Genomic DNA, 8,179 nt, shown 5'->3' on the forward strand with positions numbered 1-8,179 from the left:
AAATAAATAAATCATTTTACATATTTAATTCAGTTATTTTTTGTGGGGGAACATTTTCAACTTTCACAAGTCCACATTAGTAAGGATGGAGTGAAATATGTATTAGAATGTAAAGAAGTATTTTTTTCATTTTATTATATTAAAAGATTACAGTGACTGTCTTCAAGTGGGTTTTTATTGGCGTAATGACAGATTTACTTAAAGTACTTTGATATATTTAAAGATATACTTAAAGACTATTTTAAATATATATTATAAAAATATATTTGTTATACTTTGATTTACTTAAAGAACTTTTGATATGTTCAAAACCCCAAACCCACAGCAATGGTAGATTCAAATATTTTCCTTTCATAGAGGAGGATGAGTACAGAAAGTGGCAGCTACTGCCCTTGGCCTGGGGTAACACTGATGTCTGGAAAGAAGCTAAATCTGTGAGAGTAGGTGCTTTCCCTGCGAAGCAAAGGGATTTGCTGTTTGGAGCAGCCTGTGCTTGCACTGGTATAAGGGACAAGAAAAGTAACTACCAGGCAGGAATACACCAGACTTACAATACTGAATAGGTCCAGGAGAAACCAGAATCTGAGACCTAAATGGACCCAATACTTTGTTAGAGAAAAGTTGGATATTTGGACAAAGAAAGCACTTTGTTGTTGACATTTTGCTTCTGTGCCGAGTGAAACATGCACTTGTGCACATTTCTGGTTAATAACCTGGATCTCAGCCAAGAAATATCTGACATATCTCATCGATGTCATCTCCTAAAGGAAGCAGCCTATGATGTCCAGAATATTGACTGACTGTGCTGAGAAAGAAACAATAATTGTACTTTTCTCTAGCTTTTCCCACTTCATAAAAGGGGTAGAGGGAGGGAATGTGAAACTAGAATTTTCCCTCTAAAACAGAAAAAAATCTGAGGTTTTGCCATTTACAATAATTATGTTCAACTTCTAGTGAAACAAATTATTTTACTTTTGTGTAATTATAGGAATGCTTGTGGCATAATATACTAGTGAAGATGACATATAAATTATTCCAGGAACATATAGCTCATTTTTTCTGTTTGGAAAATGTATTTTTTTTCATTATCATTATCATTGTGGAGATAACTTCTAGCATTCCCACGTTTTTTTTCTTCTGTTTCAGGTCCGTACTGTATTTTTTCCAACTTTAAGAGATGTTTTTCACAGGTACTTGTTACATTCTTGCAATAAAATGTGACCACTTCCAAATACAAGTGTCTCAATGCTAAATCTCACCTGTCAAACAAAATTCAATTTTTTCACTCACTTTCCTGTCACTGTGGTTTTTCTGTCACTTATGTGCGTATGAATGTGTCTTAATAATTGTCCAGAAGGTGACAGCAGTTATGGGTGTCACCAGATATGAGTTAGACACATCCAATGGACTTTTATCACCTATGGTCAATAGCAATGCACTCTCGTATTTTGTTCTAAGAGAGTCCTTGTGAAATGTACTTCAGGATTAGCATTACCCTGGTGCTTTTACAAAGGCACTAATTGATCCAGATGACCACATGGGCCCTGTTTCAGCAGTTTAAGTTTAAGTAAGACACCTAACTTTAAGATTAAAGGTAAGCTTGTGCTTAGACATTTCACTGCCCTTGGGTCATAATGAAGGAACTTATTACAAAGTTACAATAGACTCTTAACTCTGAATTTCCTGCCTTTTATACTGCAAAAGCTCACCCTTAACCTTTCTGTAACAGGGATTTTTCACTTAATGCCCCAAGGGGTTAAAAGACAGATGAACTGGTGGTAAGAAGAGGTACATAAATGCTTTGCACATTGACAGAGCCTAACCTGTAATGTGATTTGCAGAAAAAATGCTGCCATATGTTGAAGAAAGTATTCATATCTGCTTTTATTTCTTTAATACCTTCCAGACAACAGAACAGGACATGGCTTCTATCGGAGGAGCAGTTTAAATAGTCATACAACCACTGATGTTTGGGAGACATACTGTAATGCCTGCCTCTAACCACTGCTGTAACTCAGGCTCCAACAAGCAGGAAATCTGAGACCCATTACCCTTCTCTGTTGCTTTTATTATTGCGGTGCACTGCATGCAAACATCTAATCTAGGTGAAACTGCAATTAGTTTCCAGGGTGTACAGAGCACTGGCAACCTCTCCTGGCAAAATCGCTGCCAGGTTGAATTGAGTAGACTGTTGAGCAGATGGAGTGTTTTGCTGTTCAGGATTAAATACCTGCTGCCTTTCCATGCACAGTTCAGTGTTAAAAAGTAAGCACACAGGTAAAGGTTCAGACAAATCAGACAGAATCTAGAAATCTTTGGACCTGGCTTTAGAATAAATCCAAGCCTAACAGCAAAAATATTTGACATCACAAAAGATGTTTTGGGGTTCCCCCCCAAAAAAAAAAAAATAAGCTTTGTGAGTTAGTTACTATGGTAAAAATGACATATTAAAAAAAAAAAAAAACCAAACAAACAAACAAAAAAAAAACCAACCCCAACAATTGATTGATTTGGATTCAGTTACCATTAGCAGATGAGAAAATTGTACAAATCAATTAGATGTGTTTTTCAGTGATAATGTAACTAAGAAAAACTAAAATGAAACAACATTTTCCAATTTCCAAAACTGATGTGCTGAAATAGATAAGTATGAAAGGCTTGCTTGAAGTCTAAACTTGAGAGGAGAGGACAAAACGTCTAAGAGTTTTTAAAGCCTTCTTTGCAGGGGTATTATTTAGGGCTTGTGACCAGGATGGGTCACAGCATGAACAGACTGATATGCAAACATATGCAAACTGACTGATAACTTTATTGCTTCTATAAAGGTCTTCCATGTATGCACAGAAGTGGAGACAGTCTATGATTTTGTCTACCCACTTTATAGTGCAGTCATGCTTAAATGTGGTCCAGGCCTGTGTCTTACAAATCCAATTTGAATGGTGATTCAGTACACCAGTTCTCACCTCTCAGAAGAAAGCACAAAATAGCGACTAGGTTGGGCAAAATCTTCTGCACTGTTTGCCGGTGGATCACCACACAATTAAGATAAAAGAGATCTGGTACCAGCAATGTTTAGCTGTGTGGTAGTGGTTAGAGTACATGTTTTGGAGGAGGTGACAAAAGTTTTGCTTCTAAATCAATATTAAAATCATTGTGAATCGTAAAATTCAAAGATATTCCTTGCAATAGGACCAAAACTTATGTGTATCCACTAAGATATTAGCACCTGTAGCAGTGTTTTAAAATTTAAGGCCAACTTTGTCTGTTCTCAGTGCATTGTCCAGTGCTGCGAAAGCACTGCTGGGTGATATTGTCCACGCGCTGGCAGAATGTGGGGATCTTTCACCATGCATTTGAGTGCTCAGGGAATGGTGTTATCTTAAAATACTTGGGGCCAATTACATCTAGGCTCCTTCAGGATCAGGAAATAGTACGCTGAACAGCATTCTCAGCCCCAGCACCCCAGGCACTCCTGTATCTCAAGTGTGAGTGTGCATCTGCTGTGCACCTTCGAGCCAAAGCTTGGTTGCTCAGCTCCACCTGCATCACATGGTTATATACCACAGATACCTCTGTTGCTGAGAAAGTTCTGCTATCATCCACGTAGACAGCAGCTCGAACTCCTGATGGCTTTCATATTGCCAACTCCATCATGGGCTGAGCTGGCTCTTATCAGACTGAGTTTTCATATTTTCTTTAAGAAAGCTATAACACAAACAAATGAAGTGGTCATAATTACACCTTCAGTTTCCTGTGATCAGGCAGCTTTAACCTAGCAAGAAATGAAAATCACTTTCTACAAATTCAGCTGATAGCTGTGTTCAATATTTAATGACATACAACATTTGGCTCCAGTCTAACTCTACTGTATTAAATTATGATGTCTCAATGTAAACTGTCATAATGCCTTTATCAGTCTTTATTGTCTCTGTTAGAGAGATTTTGCATTTTCACAATGACAAGTTTTGTCTACGTAAATTTCATATATGTTTTAATAAGATTTGTATGATTGACTACTATGCTGACTGTTAACAGCCACATCACCAGGGCTAACCGGTATTCATAACCCCTAGAAATTAGTCTTGTTGAATGCCAACCAAGAACAGCATGGATGGTGTGTTGGACTGCTCTTTGCTAAATGTTGTGGGATAAGTGGATAATTTTCTGCCAGTTCTGTCAACAGTTTTCACAGTGACATTATGAAAAACCAACATTTCTCAGGCCGAAAGCAAACTTCACACATTTTGAAATAAATCATTCTTGGCAGCTTGTATCAAATGACGATGGAAAAAGTTGTGGGAGTTCAGCCTCTCCTGCTTTTATCTGGAGTCCTGTTGTCTGATTAAATGCCCCACATAGCTGGTTCAGAGGACTGCTCACTTTTTAAATCCAGTAGGCAAGTCTGATGTCTGGAGTCAGGTTATACATTTGGAGAAGCAAACTGAAATGCTCCTTTGACTTTCTGAAGTGGTGAGATTTGGTTCAGTTTATCTACTGATTAACTAAGTTGTCTGAACCTTTCCTCAGTGATCCACATCATCGTAACACCTAGGCACTGTTGTCACAGAAATTTGTTATACGTTGCAAAAGGCCAAATCTAGGGTGAATCTTTTTTTGTGTCAAAGCATAGAAATGTTTAGATCTATGTAAGACACAATTTGACTCAATCCTGTTAAATAACGATGCAAAGGGGCAAGTCTAAAGGTGTTTGGGGCTCCACGAAGAAGGAACAGCTCTGTGTTGCCTCTTTTAAAAAAGGGTCAGTTTTGTTGGTAGATTAATTGCTGTTCCATATTGGTTTGTGATTTATATCACAGAGGCCTACAGTTCTGGATAGGAGCCATTTTTATTATTACAGGAATTTACAGAAATAATCTCAGGGCTACAGATCCCTTTAGACAGGCATTTCAGACATGATTAAATGCCCTTGCTGGAAACAAAAATCTCTACTTAGTGCAATGGGTTTCAGATGGGCCCCGGAGCCATTCTTCTGCTCCCATTCCACTGGCAGAGATATCCCATCACCTTGAAACAGCTCCTCTAGTCTGATGTTTTCCCCCAAAGCAGTACAAGATCCAGTTTTCCTTCATGGATCTTTAACTCTTTGGATCCCTAGTGAAACATGCAGGCACAGAAAGTGAGGGAACTGGCAGATTTGTGTACTGCAATGCTAATGCCTTACCCCTAGTACTAGTCAAATTGAACAGTAACTGTGCTGCAGTATTATCATGCCCTCTGCTGCAATGGAGTGGGAGTAAGGCCAGAGACAAGAGAGAAAGACATTGCCTTCCTTCACAAAGATAAATAAAATAAAATAAAATAAAATAAAATAAAATAGAATAGAATAAAATAGAATAAAATAGAATAAAATACAATAAAATACAATAAAATACAATAAAAAAAAAGAGTGAAGACTGTCTATATTGCTGTCCAAAGTCCCCAGTGGCTGAACATTTTTAGTATGACAGCTGACAAACTACAGCACAACTCCTCAAGGACTCACAAAGTGCTTGAGAAAAATCTGGCATTCAAACTTCATATGTGAAACTGGAACTTGTGCCCATCTCACAACTGGCCCAACCTGAAGAAAGTTAATCTCCAAACTGGAATTTCAAGTCCTTTATGTCTAGGATCTCAAGGTATTAGACCCGTTAAAGACAGGGTGACTCTGATGTGATGTTTATATCCAAAAAAGAAAGTGATTTCAGGGGCACATCCAGGTCTCCTGTCAGCTGATGGACCACGCTGAACCACCCAGGCAAGCTGCTGCAAGCAGTCAGGGGCAGCAAGCACTGACTTGCAGTGATGAGTTACGTGGTGAATGTACGGCTGCATACAAACATATTTCCCTGAACACTTCCCTGAGGGAAAGGAAAATTTTCCAACAGAAAGCTAATCACTGCCACCACTTCTGGCTTCTTTCTGAGCCAGCCAAGCTGCGTGAGTTTAACTGATAGCAAAACAGAGCTTTCTACATACAGCAGTTTTCATTTACCGTGTGTAACCACACGATAACTGAAAGAAATGTGAGGAAAAAACCACAGCAAATAAACCAGCTGGTATTAAACTTGGAGTGTTGTTCATGAGTACAGGGAGAGTGCTGTGGTGCTCTGTGGCATGCAGCAGTGCCAGAACCTCTTTCAGCTTGCAGATGAGGTAGATCGATGAGAACTGAGGGGTACCCACGGTACCAGAGAGATGTTGCATGTCACTGGCCAGTCCACAAAATCAGAAGTGGAAGAAAAGGAGTTCCTCTCAGCCCATACCTGAGGGCAGAAGGTCTGCACATCTGCAGCAACATGAGCAACCATGAACATAACAGTGCGGTGTGACTTTCCCCATGCAAAAGTCCTTGCTCTTGGGCCTGTCAGTGTGCAGAGGTGCACCATCCCATCCTCTGGCTAAAGCAGGTGCTCCAAGGCCCTGCTGGGTTCCTGCAGGCTGGCTTTGACTGCAGCAAGCCTCTGCTTCCAGCTGCAGCAGCTGCTGAAGGCTGCTATCAAACAAATGCAGAAAAAAAACCCGAAAACTGTCAGTCATAACACAGCCATTTCTTCAAAGAAGTGGCGGTGTGATGGTTTTCCAAGCAAAACAAAAGCATGCTGCCTACTCTGTCCCACTTGGAGCTCTGCAGTGATGTTGAAAGGGAAGGGATTTGAGGAAGGATTTTCAGAGAAATGAATAAGTAGAAAGAAAAATAAGTAGAAAGAAACCAGCTGGCAACATCTGGAGAGAGGGGCTGGGTTTTTGCTTTGGGTTATTTAACCTTTCTGCTCAATCTACATGGGCTTCTATTTTCAGTACACGGTTGAGCAGAACTAAACTAATTTGAAGAAAATGTTGAAAAGTTTCTTCTAGGACATGACAACACACTTGGTTGTGTAAAGTAGTTCAACTTTTATAAAAGCTCCTATCATTTGGAGCTGCTGTAACTATAAAAATATATCTTTTCCATATCCTGTAAACAGCCATATCTTTTCAGTGAAAATACCTTATTGAAAAAATTGTCACCTAATATTTTTTTGCAACTATGCTGGCTAGGGAACAGACTGGGGCTATAAGAGCTTCTCTTTGAAGCAGCATAAGAAAGGCTGGTGCAGGAGCCAGCTCTGTTTGTGTTTACATAGAAGCTTAAGGCACTAGCACTTTCAGAGCTACCATGGTATGAAGGCTTTGAAGACTAAAAGTTCCTGGGTAAAGTACTGAAAAATAAGAAACATTTAGAGATTATAGGTGTCCCTCTACTGAAATAAAAAGGGGAAAAAAAAAACCCAAAAAAAACCCAACAAAAAGAAAAACTCTTTGGGTGAGCAAATTAAAAACTAGCAATTGGACCTTAAGTTTTGCATGAAAAAAAGGCTCTATCTTGGCAGTTTCAGAGAGAGAGACAAAAAGAGAAAGAACTTCAGAGTCACAAAGAGACGTGTGTGTGTGTGTGTGCAACTCACACAATGCCGTGCATTAATTACAGAGTTTAACCTTTCCCATTTTAGGTGCATTTCAGTCATATTCTTTAAACTAATAGTGTGTGATATAAGCCTCAGGCCAGCAGGGACAATAACGGATGTCCAGCTATGACATGAGTTTCCATGATGAAATAAAAATTATGGCAGTTTCCCCAAACTTAATATATGACAAATGTGATCTTTCCTGACAGGAACTAGAGTAAAGTCATGCTTCAGTGATTTAGGGAGAAAGAAAAGAAAAAAAAAGAAAAAAAAGAAAAAAAACAGAAAAAAAGGAAAAAGAAAAAACAAAAAAAAAAGAAAAAAAAAACAATTAATGCTTCAGGTACAACAACTTTTTCAGTGACATTTGACAAGCCACATACTTGGGGTCAAATTCTGGAATTAAAAGGTGCATTCAGCTTAAAAATAAGGGCCTCTTGCCACCCTCTGGTTAGTTTCTCTGGCACCTGTGCTGTAGGATTGTCTCTGTGCCATAGTCCTTTTTATCTTCCACCAAATATACCAGCCCGGCACCTTTCCTTACAACAACCTAAAAGTTTCAGTCCCTGCTTAGAGATAATTAAGGCCCAAAGCTCTCTCCTCATGGTCAACATCCAGTTTCTGTATTGGCTGGTCCTTCATGTGACTCCACCGAAACACTTGGTGCTAGCAGGGGTCAGGAGTAGACATGATGACCAAAGTAGGGGTCAGGAGTAGACATGATGACCAAG

General features: G+C 39.1%; 2 long non-coding RNA genes across 2 annotated transcripts in view; one reads left to right on the forward strand and one right to left on the reverse strand.

The window, feature by feature from the left end:
* Positions 1-8,179, reverse strand: part of LOC308064505 — a 41,228-nt gene continuing 33,049 nt past the window's right edge. The window contains exon 2 of the long non-coding RNA XR_013928412.1: positions 1-3,705. This is a non-coding gene — a long non-coding RNA (uncharacterized lncRNA). The remainder of the gene's footprint in view (positions 3,706-8,179) is intronic.
* The window catches only part of LOC308064504, a 27,849-nt gene continuing 23,366 nt past the window's right edge, over positions 3,697-8,179 (forward strand). Inside the window, exon 1 of the long non-coding RNA XR_013928411.1 lies at positions 3,697-8,148. This is a non-coding gene — a long non-coding RNA (uncharacterized lncRNA). The remainder of the gene's footprint in view (positions 8,149-8,179) is intronic.

This window comes from Falco punctatus (assembly GCF_963210335.1).
Source record: "Falco punctatus genome assembly, chromosome: 5".
NCBI classification, from domain to species: domain Eukaryota; kingdom Metazoa; phylum Chordata; class Aves; order Falconiformes; family Falconidae; genus Falco; species Falco punctatus.